At 41.2% G+C, this 17,710-nt stretch overlaps 1 long non-coding RNA gene across 1 annotated transcript; it reads left to right on the top strand.

Moving 5' to 3' along the window:
• Positions 1 to 1,410: 1,410 nt before the first annotated feature.
• LOC125309745 lies at positions 1,411 to 17,034 on the top strand. Its single transcript, XR_007196182.1, has 4 exons — positions 1,411 to 1,454; positions 15,973 to 16,096; positions 16,214 to 16,284; positions 16,463 to 17,034. It is a non-coding gene; the product is annotated as an uncharacterized LOC125309745 (long non-coding RNA).
• The last annotated feature ends 676 nt before the right edge of the window (positions 17,035 to 17,710 follow it).

Here is a 17,710-nt window from a genome sequence, read left to right on the forward strand (position 1 = left end):
AAAATGTGTCACCACCAGGACATGAATAATATTTCCCATCACAATGAGTTGATTTCTACAATTTACAAAAAAACATAGAAATATTTCAAAAAAGAATCTGAGAGTTTTAACACCTTAAGAACCATACCATAGACCAGTAAAGAAATGAATTGTGTCAGCAAAACCATCGGCTGTGTGTGGTGCATGCAAATGTGACATAAGGCATATATCGCCCAAGTCTAACCTCACGTTTTAACCATAGGCTGAGCCTTTCTTCGTTGTAAATATTGCATCTCAAATAGCCCCCCCAGCCATGAACACAGTGCAGTGTACTGTATATGTGGTCCACATGCCATGGTTTTGCTTTCCAACCTCATTTTTGCAGTCAACCACTTTCTACTTCTGAGGGGCCTGGCCAGTTCATAGATCAGAGAACCAAATGTCCATGCTTGACATTTGCTTGACATTTTTGGCACAATTGTTCATTGGCTTAACATTGTAATTTGAATCTAAAAAGGTTTTTAATATAAATTGATCAGCATACTACTGTGTCATCCTAACACAGTGTGACGATTAAGCATTGCACGATGTTGTCAGAGCTTCTGCTAACAACGGTGGGAAGTGTTGATGACGCTTGTTGTCACACATCTAAAGAAACACTGTGACATCCTGTGAAAGGCTGTGGAAATAGTTTTGCTATTTGTTATCAGTAACTGTATATAAATAATGTTGCCCTTGTTCCAGAGCATTTTTAATACACATGTGGAACCCTTTACAGTGGAAATGATAAATGGGTGCACTGTCTCTTAGACCAGTGGTTCTGAACCTTTTTTGAGTTGTGACCCCTAAGAACATGTGATTGAATTACACTGCGCTCATCCCTCTGACTCAAGAGAGGTTGACATGGCCCACCAGCAAGACAAGCACACAAACATAGACAATCAAGCCTGTGACACTTACACTGACACACTGAGGCAGTAGGCCTATCCCTTTGCACTGCACTTTCAAGAAAGATTATTATCTCAAATGATCTCTTCTAATCCTGTCCCCATGCTATTGATATATTATGCCGGAGCTGGGGTAGAATAGTGGCTAAGGTGTTGGTGTTCTGTGTTGCCATGTGCGCTTGAGCAAGGCACGTAACCTTGAGTTACTCTGGGGAGAATGGTCCTTGTAGTAATTGTAAGTCGCTGTGTAATGTAAGTCGCAGGAAAATGGATAAATGGATAGGCTAATGAATAGTAAAGGGGCTTGTTTTATATTAATACAACTTTACATTAGCTTTATTTTGTGGTTTAGGGTGGACTTTTAATTGCCTCCACTTTCTGTGTGAGTGACGTTTATATGGTCTGGGGCTAAGACCTAACATACTTTGCTAGTTTCTGTTCATATGAAACCTGCTGTTGATAAGGGCATGATGAGGCAAATGTTGCTGATTGCTGTTCTGGGTGCAGTGGTTATCGCCGTCACGGGTTGTAAGTAATTCAGTGGCAGACATTTTTTCTTGTTGTTATTATCGTCTGGTTAAGTATGTCAAGCATTCCGTTTCAGAGCAGCATATTATGAGCCAAAGCTATGTTTCATCCTAGAATGAACAAGCTTTTTGTATGTTTGGCCATTTTGTCCCTAAATAGAATTATGTGACCATATCTAAACATTAAACATGCAATGCACTTAAAGGAATTATCCGGAGTAAAATGCACTTTAGATCAATTTACGGATTGGGAGTACATACGTTGAGTTGACATCAAAATCATGTCATTCGGATGTGTTTTGAGAAACGATTTTACCGTTTTTAGTCAAAACTTGTTAGCCTGGAAGTGACCAGGGCATGTCATTTTGCCGCTACAAAACGCTATTTTTATACCTCTTCTACAGTTCCAAACAACATTACACTGACGTGGTAGCAGGGGTGAAAGTAGTTTTTATTTCTTGGTGGTACTATGATATAGAGTTATAATGCCAGAGCCAGAGCTACAAAGATTTCACTTAGCCTAATTATTTATTATTTATTTATTTGTTCATTTACTGTATTATAGTCTACTTATCAAGCATTCACTAGGACTTCTTATCACTCTAGTATCACTCTTTAACCCACCTGCATCTGTTTTTGATTATGAATAAATTGCAAACACTTAATTTCATCATTTATTTATTTATTTTTCCTAGTTACTCTGCTCGCTCCCACTTCCAATCAATTTTTTTTATATAGGCTACTGTATATCATGAAACACGTTTCTTTGAGTCATGCCTTTTTATTTGGGAGACTGCAACATACTTCTGTCCGCTAAAACACTTTCATTATTGCTGCGCAAGATCTGGTTAAGCCGTACACGCACTGTCTGTCTCCTGTCTCTCCAGCGAAACACTGCACACATAAAACCAGAATAGGCTATTGAAACATCAACATATTTTTCTTTAGCCTGTATTTTTTTTTTTATTTGGGAGACTTTCCAAGAAACGTCCGTCTGCTAAAACACTTTGGATACCAGTGCACGTTGGCGCAATTACTGTAGGCAACTGTACGCGCGCTATAGCTTGCTCGTTGTCTGTCCAGCTGCACGGGAGGTTTAGACACAATTCAGATACAGTTCAGAACGATGTATATGAAATATATTTTGGGGGAAACGTGTTGCTTCTGGTAATTTGACGTTAGCAGTTGTGTTGTCATGCTGAAAGTGCTATATTTTTCAGAGACAGTATAGTTTTCTTTCCGGTACGGCGTACCCTCTCCAAATATTTTAGTGGTACTCCGTACCGGCCAGTACCGGCTTACTTTCACCCCTGCGTGGTAGTGAGTAGAGGGTCCCTAAAGCTAAACCGAAGTATCCCGAGGTCTTTATGTGGTCGGATTGAGAGTCCAGAATGAATTTCATCAAGCCAGTACCTTTCCGGAAATGTTGCTGCTGCAGCTGGCATCTTTAGGGGAAAGTCGTAGGAGTCGTTAATTAATTAACGACATTAATAGAGAGACATTAATGTGTTGACTAATTCTCATCACCCTAGGTATAATTGACAGACACAAACCCATATTTGTGAGTTATGATACTTTCACTTTCCTGAAGGCAGCATCCTCTGAAACTACCACAGACAGAGGACATTGCCTTTGTTTGGGCTGCATTTACATTGTCAGATTAATCTTTATATGTCTCAATTAATTTGTATAAAAAATGCACACCTCCCTCTCCTCCACCTTTGGTGCTTCCCTACCTTAGCTGCAGTGTGTATCCTTAGGAATAGGTAGATGCAGCATATTGGGTACTGAAATATTTACAGGAACCCATAGAAATTGAATATTCATTCAATATTAGTTGTGCAGATGTATAGTCCATCTAATACCCACCCATTGAATTGAATTTCCCCTGGGGATCAATAAAGTATCTATCTATCTATCTATCTGAACCAACAGAACTATCTGAACCAAAAGAAAATGCAAAAATAGTGTTTTGTGTTATTATTCCATATTCCATTAGATATTATTTGTGTAGTCATTCTACATCAGAACTGGACATACAATCCAAATAGTCTACAAGAAACCTCAGTGTGTTACCTTTCATTTGAGACCAGAATTATGCTTTACACCAAGAGGTTGCCACACAATAAGGCTTTTGTCAGTATGCATTTTGATTTACCAGAAGTCCTATGGGGAGTTTCAATAGGACATTTTACAAAAAGCATTACATAGCCTGGCTCAGGGCAAGATCACAGGAAAGAAAAAGTCACACGTGGAGTAGCAATAACATATATTACATTTATTAAAGACAGACAACTTTACAATGAATAGGCAATTGAATATGTCGTAGCCTTAACTCCACCACTGATAGGTTCGGAGACACAATACCACACAAATATTGGCAATGTTATTTTATTGTACAGAGAGCATGGTCCACAACACACAATAACAGGACAGGCAGGCTGGTAGAGTAGCTAAACCAGAACCGACATTGTAGGCAACTACCCCTCCTCCCAAGGCCCAGGCTGAACAGAATACCACTGATAGCACAACCCCCAGATGAGAAAAAAAAATAATAAAACTAGATGTACCGCAGAGCGGTACAAAATATGACCGCCGCCCAGTCCAGCACATTTTTTCCACAAAAATAAATCACGCTGAAAGGCCTATATGATTCTAACTGTCTCACTAAATTGCATTATCCGCACTCAATTCTCATTGGTATCTGCTAGACAACAAGTACCAAAACATGATTAGTTCATAGATTTCACATGTAAAATTGACCCCACCCCCATCTTGCCTGTGCATAATTCTGAGAAATTCTTGATTGTTTGTGTTATGTTTATGTTATGTGTGTGGGTGTGTGTGTGTGTGTGCGTGCTTGTGTGTGTGCCTGCGCATGTGCCAGTGCATGCAAGCATACATATGTCTACTGTGTGAGTATGTGTCATACGTATGATTACTGTGAATGTATGTGTGTGTGTGTGTGTGTGTGTGTATCTGTTTGTGCACATGTGTGCACATGAAATGGGTTAACATGACCCCTGGAGGCAAACATACGGAAAAAATGGTCATTCTAGGCCCTACAGTTCTCAAGATATTCACAGAGAACTGTGTCTGCCCTACCTTCCTTTCGGGGGCTCCATGTCCAGCGGGGGGGCTACAGATCAAAACGAAAAATGACGGTTCCATGCTATCCATGTGGGGGTACATGCCCACCAAGTTTTGTGTACCCCGGTCTTTCAGTGTCCCGGGAATCCTTGTTGGTGTACATCACTAAATGTACACATAAATTATTTTATTGTATGGCCCCCCATGAACGAAAGTACACAAAACTTGCATGCAATCGGAGGGTGTCATAATGATCCCACACTTTTAATTTCGTGCAGTTTTGAGATATTGCCAGAGATATTGTGATGAAAACACCTAATTTTTTGCTTTTTAATTTTTAACTAGGTGGCGCTATACATGAAATAAGTGGTAATGGGATGGGTTGACATGCCCCCTTAAGACCAACATACATAAAAAAGGTGGACCTCCTAGGCCCTATGGTTCTCGAGATATTCACAGAAAACTGTCTCCGGCCACCTACAGGCCAGTTGGTGTATAGTAACATAAATTAATTTATTGTGTGGCCCCCCATGAACGGAATTCCACAAAACTTGGCGTGCATACAGAGGGTGTCAAAATGATCCTACACTTCCAATTTCGTGCAGTTTTGACTATGTTAGGTTACAGATACCTTCGATTACAACACCTCATTTTTACTTTTTTGTGTTTAACTAGGTGGCGCTATACATGAAATGAGTGGTTATGGAATGGGTTGACATGGCCCCTTGAGATCAACATACAAAAAAAAAAACGGTCCTCCTAAACCCTACGGTTTTCGAGATATTCACAGAAAAATAAAGGTCACAACACCCAATAGAGATCACTGCAAGCAATAGAGATCACAACAAACAGTAGAGATCACAACACGCCACACATTAGATAACATATCACATCGCATGTCGAGGAGTCAGTTCCGCAATCAGCATGACAGTCAAATAATTCCTCCCAATTAACAATTTCACCATTGTGCAAGAGTGGAGGAAGCCACGGGCAGTTAAATGGATGCATTTCCCTCCTAATTGCTTCAATAAGCAATCAACCCGTGAATCCCCCAGTCCAATCAGGGCAGACGTGACAGTAAATTGAAACTTACACACCCACTCCAAACAAGCGACATAACCAAGCATCACATAACATTCAAAGCTTATAAATCATGCCCGACTGTTACAAATAGGCAAAACAAAAGGCATTTTTGATTGGACCTAAACACCAAATCAGTGGAACGGAAGTGGAATCAAACTAGATTTTAATGCATATTCTTTCACACAGACTGACAATTGCATAACAGACAAGAACATAGCACGAACCTGACGAAATAATCCAGTAAAGCGCACAAGACAGGGTTTAAATACACAACATATAACAAGACTAACAAGGCACAGGTGGAAAGCAATCAAGGCAACAATTAGGGAACATGGCTCAGGTGAGGGGAGGAGACAAGAACCAAAAGCACATGGTACAGAACACAGGAAGTAACAAAAGCACATGACAAGGGAAAACAAAGCAGCACATGGTACAGAACACAGGGCACAGTGCCCTGTGTTCTGTACCATGTGCTGCAAAATCTGACATCTAACCAAGTGTAATAATCTTATATTAAGATAAAAAGATCTAGTTTGTATTGTTAGGAAAAAAGATACTTACTTTGTACTTTATAAAGATACTTACTTTGAGCTTTCTCATACAATTATTATGACCGCCGCGCAGCGAAGCGGCATTCATATAGGTTTAGTCAGAATTTATTTTTTTTTTTTTTTTTCCGCATGCCCAAATTTCCGTCAAGGATTCCCGGGACACTGAAAAACCGGGGTACACGAAACTTGGTGGGCATGTAACCCCACATGGATAGTATGGAACCAGATCAGATATGTACTGCAGAGTTAAAACGCTCACCCAGTCTGCATGAAGTGGTACATGTAGTCCTTTAGCACTTCATGGGAGACAAGATATGCCCCCATGTTTAGAATGGCGTCCTCACTACCATCATAACCATACCATCACACTGCCACACTCGACACATACATAGGAAGACACTGTAACAAGACACATGAACACAAATTTCAGGCAATTTCTTATATAAATACAAGACCAAATGGAAGAGCTAAGACATTTTGCAGAAATATGACTTATGGTGCATCCACTGTTAGTATACCAACCTTTGCATTCATACAAAAAGTTCCTTGCAATGAGAGGAACATCCTTTCCCTCACCAGGGCTTCCCTGTGCCAATCCACAGGCCCTGCAGGACATCTTATAAAGATGTATCTTAACTTCGGATGCATGACAGCATTTGGAGTTGCAGCAGGTGAGGCAGCAGAAGGTGTCCGAAGACTTAAGACATATTGTCTTATCACAGATCATGAAAAGAAAAGATAGAAAACTATTTTAATACCATACCACAGTTTATTTTTAATAATTTATATTTATAATAATTACATGTCAAGATGAAACACCTCAAGTCCTCCACAACTGCTGTCAGCAGCATTGTAATTGTGATCTGAAAAGATCACTGGATGAATTCCACATCCACTGTCGAACCCTTCCACAATCTGCTCGACAGCTTTGATGTGGCTACAATAGTTTTGCCTTATCACTGTTTAGGAAGATACAGATAGTTTAGGTCTTAACTACATGTACCGCATAGCGGTACAAAATATGACCGCCGCTCAGTCCTGTACATCCGTTCCGCGAAAATAAATCACACTTCAATTTGTCTCCATATTTTACTCCATCCCCCCCTCTTGAAACTTTTGTGTATGCTTGTTTGGCATGCCTGAGTGTGTGTGCAAGGGCTGCACAGAAAGTAGCCTACTGGTGCTGAAAAGGTGAATAGATTGTAGAATAGCCAAAGAAGATGTAACATTGTTATAAAACCTTTAAAATCTCTAAACAATCACAAGTAGGGCAGTTCATCACAGTTCATCCATTGCAACTGGATTGATGAAAGGTCACTTACACCTGTAGGCTACAGTATTTGGGAAAAGCAAAAGGTATCAGCATAATGTTATTTATTTATTTATTTTTATGTATTTATAAACAAAACATCTCTGTCAGTTCCATGCCGTTTTCAACAGCTATCAAAACAAAGGTCATTTTGGATGGATGGATTTTTGTGAATGTTTCTTCTTCTACATAAGATTTTAGTCATCTTTAGTTCATGTAATACTTTTATTGTCAATGCACAAATTAAGTAACAGTAGTCTGAAAACGTTATTGTTAATGCACAAATTAAGTAACAGTAGCCTAGTCTGAAACGAAATGCTGTTTTACATCTAACCAGTGGTGCAAATAACTGACATGTCCAAATGGGCCTTGATGAAATGCGTCGCTAGACTGTTCATACACATTTTAACGGGCCAAAGTTGAAGAGCTTTTGTCCGTTATTGTTCGTGCAAATATAGGCTGAATGCATGTTCCTTTGCATTGTGTAACTGAGGTCCATGGCTAGTCTGGCTTTCATCAGACCAAGCTCAATCTTTTAAGAAATCAAAAAATAAATAGCGGCAGATCAGGCTGGGTTCACCTAGCCTAGTCCATAGGCACCCGATATTGTTTAATTTTCCGATTGAGATATACACGCTCTGGCTATTCTAAATGCAAAAATGCATCAGAGAGTTATGACAAAACGGTAACTAACAAACTAGATCCTAATAGAAAGCTGTTAGCTTCCCTAAGCTACAGGTAGGATTATAAGGTAGGCCTATTTACAACATAAATTGTCAATAGGCTATGCTGGCGACACAAATAAAATCTCCTTGGGAAACCAATGGCTTACGCCTTACAGTATCAAGCGGACTTAAACTGTCATATCGTGGCGAAAAGTTGTAATAACATTAAAATTACACATAAATTACAGTCCTTGTAGGAAGCGTCTATTGTTTTTTCCAACCCACTTTTAACTTCCAACAAAATTACGTCTCACTGCAACGATGCGCCATCTACTGGACAAACGACTACTTATCGCCAATACTGAAAATGCAGCCATGATGATGATGAATATTTATTTTGGCTTTCTTTTAATCCTACTGAATTTGTAATTATGTATCGGCCGTTCTAATACCGATAGTATGTGGGTGCCTGTGTGTGTGCATGTGTATATGTGTGCACCGCCATTTACAGGCCAATGAGTGTACAGTCACTAAATGTACAGATAACCTAATTTTTTTAGACCCCCCCATGGATGAAATTCTACGAAACTTGGCATACCCCCGGGGACGAAATTAAATTTGTCCGTAAAAGTCTAGTGGGGCTACATACCCACCAAATTTCATGTACCCCGGTGGTTCGGTGTCCCGGTATCAATGACCAAAAATTCAGGGAGTAGATGACGGGAAAAATTTTGAATTGTGTGCATGTGTGCGCAGTACAAATTTATGTTTATGTGTGTGGGTGTGTGTGTGTGTGTATATGTGTGCTTGTGTGTTTGCCTGCGTATGTGTGTTTGTGCATGTGCATGCATGCGCATATATGTCTACTGTGTGAGTATGTGTCATAATGTATGATTACTGTAAATGTATGTGTGTGAAAGTGTATCTATCTGTTCATGCACATGTGTGCACATGGAATGGGTTAACATGACCCCTGGAGGCAAACATAACGGAAAAAAATTGGTCATCCTAGGCCCTACAGTTCTCAAGATATTCACAGAGAACTGTGTCTGCCCCTACCTCCTTTCGGGGGTCCAGTCCAGCGGGGCTACAGATCAAAGCGAAGAATGACGGTTCCATGCTATCCATGTGGGGGTACATGCCCACCAAGTTTTGTGTACCCCGGTCTTTCAGTGTCCCGGAATCCTTGTTGGTGTATCGCCACTAAATGTACACATAAATTATTTTATTGTAAGGCCCCCCATGAACGAAAAAGTACACAAAACTTGGCATGCATTCGGAGGGTGTCATAATGATCCTACACTTTTAATTTCGTGCAGTTTTGACCTTGTCAGCCAGTGATATTGTGATGAAAACACCTAATTTTTTTTTTTTTAATTTTTAACTAGGTGGCTATACATGAAATAAGTGGTAATGGGATGGGTTGACATGCCCCCCTTAAGACCAACATACATAAAAAAGGTGGACCTCCTAGGCCCTACGGTTCTCGAGATATTCACAGAAAACTGTCTCCGGCCACCTACAGGCCAGTTGGTGTATAGTAACATAAATTAATTTATTGTGTGGCCCCCCATGAACGGAATTCCACAAAACTTGGCGTGCATACAGAGGGTGTCATAATGATCCTACACTTCCAATTTCGTGCAGTTTTGACTATGTTAGGTCACAGATACCTTCAATTACACCACCTCATAGAGGAGTATACAGACACTGTAACCTCTTACATCACCAAGTGCATCGATGATGTGACCCACACAAAAGACATCATCACTCGGGCTAACTGGAAGCCATGGCTGACAGGGATGTCCTCAGGCTGCTGAGGGCCAGAGACAAAGCCTACAGAGCTGGGGATGAAGCTGGCATGAAAACAGCGAGCCAACCTGTCCCGTGGCATCAAGGAAGCAAAAAAGGAATACACTCACAAGATAACCACCCACTTCAAAAGACAGCAGGAACTCACAAAGCCTATGGCAGGGCATTCAGGCCCTCACGGACTACAAGCCCAAGCCACAGAGCTGTGAGAGCAACATCCCTCTGCTCAACAACCTGAACCGCTTCTTTGCTCGCTTTGAAGCACAAACAGCACCTGCCCACAGAAGACCCATCCCCTCTACATGAGCAGCCCCTGTGCCTCTCTGCCGACAGCGTGAAGAGGACACTTGCTGCTATCAACACCAGTAAGGCAACAGGTCCAGACAACATCCCAGGTCGTGGCGCTGAAGGACTCATGGGGAGCTTAAGGATGTCTTCACAGACATCTTTAACACTTCCCCGAAGCAAGCCATCGCCCCATCATGTTTCAAAGCTGCCACCATCATACCTGTGCGTAAGAAAACTGCTCCATCCTGCTTCAATGACTACCGCCCTGTGGCACTGACACCCATCATCATGAAGTGCTTTGAGCGGCTTGTCATGTCACATATCAAAGCCATTCTCCCCCCACCCTGGACCCCTTCCAGTTTGCATACCGAGCCAAGCGGTCTACAGAGGATGCAATCTGCTCTGCCCTCCACCCAGCCCTCACCCACCTGGAAAAAAGAGACTCATATGTGAGATTGCTGTTTATAGACTTCAGTTCTGCATTCAACACCATAATACCACAACAACTCATCTGCAAACTTGACAAACTGGGACTCAGTACCTACCTCTGCAACTGGCTACTGGACTTCCTCTGTCAGAGGCCCCAAGTAGTACGTGTTGGCAACAATACCTCAAGCAGCATCACACTGAGCACAGGGGCCCCCCAAGGCTGCGTGCTCAGTCCGCTGCTCTTCACCCTGCTGACGATGACTGCACTGCAACCTACAGCAACAATCACATAGTGAAATTTGCTGATCGACACAACTCTGGTGGGTCTCATCACCAAGGGCTTACGAGACTCAATACAGGTTGGAGGTCGACCATCTGACCACGTGGTGCAGGGACAACAACCTCCTGCTGAACGCCAGCAAGACCAAAGAGATTGTTGTTGACTTCCGGAGAGGTCACACCCAACACCTGCCACTGACCATCGACGGTGCTGTGGTGGAGAGAGCGAGCAGCACCAAATTCCTGGGGTGCACATCAGCCAAGACCTCTCCTGGACCACCAACACTGCATCACTGGCGAAGAGAGGCTCAGCGCCGCCTGTACTTCCTGGCGGAAACTCAGGCGAGCAAGTGCTCCACCAGCCATCATGACCACATTCTACCGAGGCACCATTGAGAGCATCCTCTCCAGCTGTATCGCTGTGTGGGGCGGAAGCTGCACTGAATACAACAGGAAAGCCCTGCAGCGCATAGTGAACACAGCTGGAAGGATCATTGGCGCCTCCCCCTCCTGAAGGACATTTACACCACCCACCTCACCCGCAAGGCACCAAAATTGTGAGTGATGCAAGTCACCCCCGCTCACAATCTGTTTGATCTACTGCCCTCTGGGAAGAGGTACAGAAGCCTCTGCGCCCCGCACTACCAGACTCACCAACAGCTTCATACACCAAGCTGTAAGGATGCTGAACTCTCTCCCCTCTCTCCCCCTCCACCCTCAGCTACATAACATCCTGGACATTGGACCCACAATGGCCGCCTGCACTACTCCACTTGCACACTTGAACACTTGCACACTTGTACACTTTACAACTTGGTGTTGTTATCCTGAAAACACAACACTTCTGCTGCTCTTACATAACTTGCACCACTATGCCACTTTCTTTATTACTCAGGTCAAACAGAACTACCCAAGCCTCTTATTGGCCTGACTTTGCACTAGTTTTTTATTGACTGTCTATGCACAATTTCAACAAAATTTTGCTGCTCTTATTTTTTCATTATTATATGTGCCCTCTTATTTACTTATTTACTTACTTTTTTGTTTACTTGAATGTTATGTTTGTCTGTGGACTTAAAATTGGTAAAATATGTCTTGTCTTCACCGTGGGATAGTGAGAAACGTAATTTCGATCTCTTTGTATGTCTGGAACATGTGAAGAAATTGACAATAAAGCTGACTTTGACTTTGACTTTGACTCATTTTTACTTTTTTGTGTTTAACTAGGTGGCGCTATACATGAAATGAGTGGTTATGGAATGGGTTGACATGGCCCCTTGAGATCAACATACAAAAAAAAAATGGTCCTCCTAAACCCTACGGTTTTCGAGATATTCACAGAAAACTGTTTCTGCCCTACCCTCCTTTCGGGGGGTCCAGTCCAGCGGGGGGGCTACAGATCAAAACGAAAAACGATGGTTCCATGCTATCCATGTGGGGTTACATGCCCACCAAGTTTCGTGTACCCCGGTCTTTCAGTGTCCCGGGAATCATTGACGGAAATTTGGCCATGCGAAAAAGAAAAAAAAAAACAAACAAACAAAAAAATCTGACTAAACCTATATGACCGCCGCTTCGCTGCGCGGCGGTCATAATGATCACAAGGTTAAGAATGTATTCAACAAGAGATCTACACAAACGCATTGATGGTTTAACCCTGAAGAAATTAAATATGATAATGAGTAATGCAATGCAACATAGGCAGTGTTGGTTGGGTGACTGCCTTTAAAATGGTAATGCAAGGCATATGTAACACTGGATGATTCAGAACACAATGCACAAGTGATTTTGAACGAATACATACAATTTCTGACTCTAGTGCAGCTCTGCTTTCTGAAATGCATGGCCCTGTTGCCATCCTGTTGTCTCTACTGGTTTCTCCCACCTCTTGGGCACTTCGCCTCTTCTTCCTCTTAGGGACTTTGCTGAAGTCGTAAAGAGGCCCATCACCCCAAATAACTTCAAATAACGCAGCATCCTGTACCATACAAAACAAAGCAATCAAACATTAGGGAAATTCAGGGAAAATTACCTTTTGCTACAAACCACCAGACAACATTCCTGGATTGGTGCTGAAGGACTGTGCTGAAAGTTCAAGGATGTCCTCTTAGACACCTCACTGAGGCCATTGTCCCCTGATCTCTGAGCCAAAAACTACTCCAAAAACCTTGGATGACTTCAAAAGGCAGAATCATTAATTAACGCATGCAGCATATAGATCTGGGGATATCAAGGCATACAGTGCAGCCAGGACAGCTCTGAGAAAGGGCATTAGATATGCCAAACCGACGTACAAAAATTACATTGAAGCCCATTTTTAGTAAACCCCCAGCAGGTGTGGGACGACACTTATTCGCTTAACTGCGCGTGCACAATGCTTCATGAATCACAACACACCAACCTCGCTCCAGCTGCAAGATCACAACACCTGATTGGCACAATGTATTCACAACACACCACATGATTGGCGTGATGTATTCACATGTCAACTTTTAGCTGTGGAAACCCCATTCATTTCTATGGGAGATTTGAGTGCGGTGTCTCATTAGAAAGTCTCTGGCTAAACCTATTTTATGTCTAATTTGCCAGGATAACAAAGACTCTCTGTTGCCTCCTCTCCTCTCTAATGACACCAGCCCGGTCCTGAGCACCCATGATGTCAGACTCCGTACCAGTCTTCTTCTTCAACCTGTCTCTGGCAACTTCATGGGTCCCTGCATTCCTCAAATCAGCGACAATAGTTCCTCTTCCCAAGCAATGAAGTGTCACAGGCCTGAACGATTACAGGCCTGTGGCACTCACCCCCATCGCAGTGAAATGCTTTGAGAGACTGGTCATCACACAGATAAAATCTGCCATACCACCTTCACTAGACCAATACCAGTTTTGCTTACAGAAATAACAGGTTGACAGAGGATGGCACAGACTGTGTTACACCCTCTGCTAGAACATCTAGAGCACAGGAACACACATGCAAGGCTTCTTTTTTGATTTTAGCTCAGCTTTAAATACAATCTTGCCGAACAAACTCCGTAGCAAATTACATGAAGTTGGACTCAGCACCTGCAACAGCTCCAGCATATGCAACTGGATTCAGGACAAACCACACTCAGTATGTAAGGGTCGTCAGGCACATATCATCCACCTTGCCCAATAACACCCCAAGAGCTGGTATGGACGCTATACAGCCATGGATGCTGCACCACAACCCCACCCCGCCCCCCTCCCTCCTAATTGTTTACTTGAGCTTGGATGTGATTAACCCAGGTCAAAGGTCAAGTCCTCAAATAGCCTATATGTACTCCAACATACTTGAAGCTGCTCTCTCTACTTGGGCTCCGCCTAGTGGGCTGTCCTCCTTCAGTGACAGGTTTCTTCAACGCAGGTCCTTTTCTCTTGCTGCTCTCAGACTTTACCACACTGGTCAGCGTCAGAAAGTGTGACAAGATTGTTTTATTAATTGCATCATAGTTGCAAAGATAGAGCTGAATATAATTCAATTAAAGATGAAGCGGAAAAAACAGCCACACAAAAAATCATATTCATTATAGTTATGGTTATGATTTAGAGACAAAAACAACCCTTTCATTAATTAAGTGTATGCTTTAGAGTATGCTGAACCGATCTTTAAACCAGATCTTTAGACACCAGATGTAGATCTTAATAACAGATCTTTAGACACAAACGAGGAACCACTGAATTTGACATTTAAATTTTATTCTGGCCCCTATAGGAGCACAAACAGGTAGGTCAATTAACAGTGAATTACACCAGTACAATAAGTTGTGTGGAATCCTGTGTCATATAAGGTCTGACCATTTTATATATATATATATATATATATATATATATATATATATATATATATATATATATATATATATATAAAAGTGAATGCACTTTGCAATTGCAATTGTAAAGATTTGTATAGCCTACAGTCACTAGAATAAGAGTCCTTAGAAATGTAATAATATGCACAAATAAAATCTATCTCATTAATAACTAATACACTGCAGGTGTGATTACAAAGGTCTTCATAACCTACAAAAGAGTGTTAACTAATAAGAGCCCTAACCTATATTATAAGAACCCTGGCTGATGAATCTATCAAAACAAAAACACATATGCAATCACTTAAATTTACAGAATAAGAGCCCCAAGTGCAATAAGAGCCCTGGCCTATATTATAAGAGCCCTGGCTGATGGAGCTATAAAACAACAAAAGAACAAGAACAACAAAAACACAAAAACATTAATATATTAGGTGAATGAATTTTGCAATTGCAAAGATGTGTATGCAGTCACTGGCAAAAGTCCCCCAAAGTAAAAGCCCCGAGCGCAATAAGAGCCCTGGCCTATATTATAAGAACCTGATGAAACTATAAAAAAACACCTAAAACAAAAAACATAAAATGCAACCAAATGGAAAAAAAACGTATCAACTTACTTCCAGCCATTTTCCTGCGTAAAATTATACTTTTATACTACTTTTATAATTACAAAACCTCTCCGAGTTGAGCGCTTCGGCGTTCGTTCGTGTCACTTCGTCTCTCTACGTACACATGCTCCAGACACCAGCGTTGACGTTACTGGCGTTGCTGACGTGGTTGGTTGCGTGTGTCACATGACCGCAACCAGCCTATCACACCAGAGCTCTTATACGGGGCTCTTCTGCGTTTTTCGAGTGTTTACATACCTCATTTTCTTGCGCTGCTGTTAATGCACACAATGGACACAAAACACAAAAGTCTCTTCTACGGGGCTATTTATTTCATTCACGATTAGAGTTTTTGTTGTTGTTGTTGACGGCCCATAGATCCGGGGCTATCCCCAGAGGATCCGGGGCTATAGCCCCGAATGCCCAGGTCCAACGACGCGCCTGCTTCTTGGTATTTCTGTTCACTTGACTCCTTCAACCATATCTTTGTGTCTGCCTACAGAATTATTCTCTGTTGCACTGGTTGAAGTTTCTTTAAGATAAAAAAAAATCTCAAGCATTGTGTTATCTTTCAGCCCGCAGGCCACACAAGTTCCCTAGGCCTATTACATGCTGCAGGGAAGTTTCCAATGCTGTCATCCAAACAATCGAGTCCTTTACACGCCAGCATGCACAGCATCCATGCCTCGATGCCATTGTGTGAGTACAAGGTTGATAGTGTTTTAAATGACAATAAACACATTTATCACATAGAAGTATTATGTTTATATTTCTAACAGGAAAATGTAGGTAATTATAATTGTATTTTTATCTCAGTTTTACCACAGAGGATAAGAAGAAGTATTGCACTGACCCAAAGGCACCATGGGTGGAAAAAACTATAAAAGGTCTGGTCTCCAAAAAATGTTAAACTTTAAGGTTTCTTGTACAATTGTATGTTAAGGTTTTTTTTTTTTTTTTAAATGGATGATCATATATGTTCCATCATATTCATCTAATATACATAATAACTTACTAATACAATTCAATGGATAAAAAAAAATAAACTTGCTCTTCTTTTTCCAGATCTGAAACCACAATGAATACCAACATCTTTGCTTAACAAAGAGCTACCCTGGAGTAGAACCAACCTGCAGCGGAATCAGGAAGCTGTCTTTCTCTATAATATCCAGATGCTAATATATTTACGCTTGAAAAACCCACTGATAAATAAGCTTGATGGAGCGAAAAATGCACAGTTTGTACCAGGGATTAGAAACAGTTCAAATAATGAAAACAAAAGAAAAAAAGAACACAGTTTTTGGATGGAAGTAACCAAAAACAGGAACAAAATCAATTTCACTTGTTCCGAAGTGAAAACATTATTTTCCATTTTAGCCCTGTCATGCAGTTGACAGTTGGCCATAAATCAATTTGTAAAGACAATGTAATTTTTAAAGGAACATTATTAACCGTTATTAACCGGTTTACCATTTAGAGGAGAGGCCTGGGAACACTGGAACAGGAACGAAAAAATAATGAACGAACCGAAATGAAAATCATTCTGGTTTGTACTACTAAAAGGTTTTAGGATCACATTCATTGCATTTAACATGGGTGTGAACATGACATTTTGGAATAAATACAGAACTGAAATTAATTTCATATAACCTTCTTTAATTCTTTAATTGTATGTCTGTGTTGCAGCTGTGATCATTAAAACTATTTTTCTTTAATACTTGTGTGATGATCATTAGAGCCTTTTGTCATTAATCCTGGGTTATATGGTTCACTAGTTCGCCCATTGGATTGCTTAGTGTAGAGAATAGCTTGGTAGCTTGGCTTGGCTTGGTTGGAAAAGTTTGGCTTGGTAGCTGGCCATGGTCCTGGGATGCCAATAGCGGAAACAATGTGAGTGATGTCCACTGACCACCCCTATGGATGAGGGGTGATTTAGAGCTTAGTGCTGATAGTGAAATGGAGGAGCAGGGGAGGAGGTGCAAGGCTTTGCAACTCTAGCATGACGTAAAGGGCAGTAAGGAGGGTTTTATATCCTATGAACGGAAGTGGGGTGAGTGATGGATGTCAATCAACCCTCAGTGTTGGGTCAGATTACTTTGAAATGTAAACCATTACAGACTACACACCAATTTTTGTCATCAGTAACGTAACCCATTGAATTACAAAAATAATGTAACATAATCTGAATACTTTTGGATTACTTCAAATAAAAAACTCAAAAATCATACATTGAATAAAAAAGACACTCAATCAAGATCATTTTGATGCTACACTGATATTTACGGAGAATAGGATGTCTGCCATTGCCAAGAA

The sequence above is a fragment of the Alosa alosa genome, chromosome 16 (genome assembly GCF_017589495.1).
Source record: "Alosa alosa isolate M-15738 ecotype Scorff River chromosome 16, AALO_Geno_1.1, whole genome shotgun sequence".
In the NCBI taxonomy this organism is placed as follows: domain Eukaryota; kingdom Metazoa; phylum Chordata; class Actinopteri; order Clupeiformes; family Clupeidae; genus Alosa; species Alosa alosa.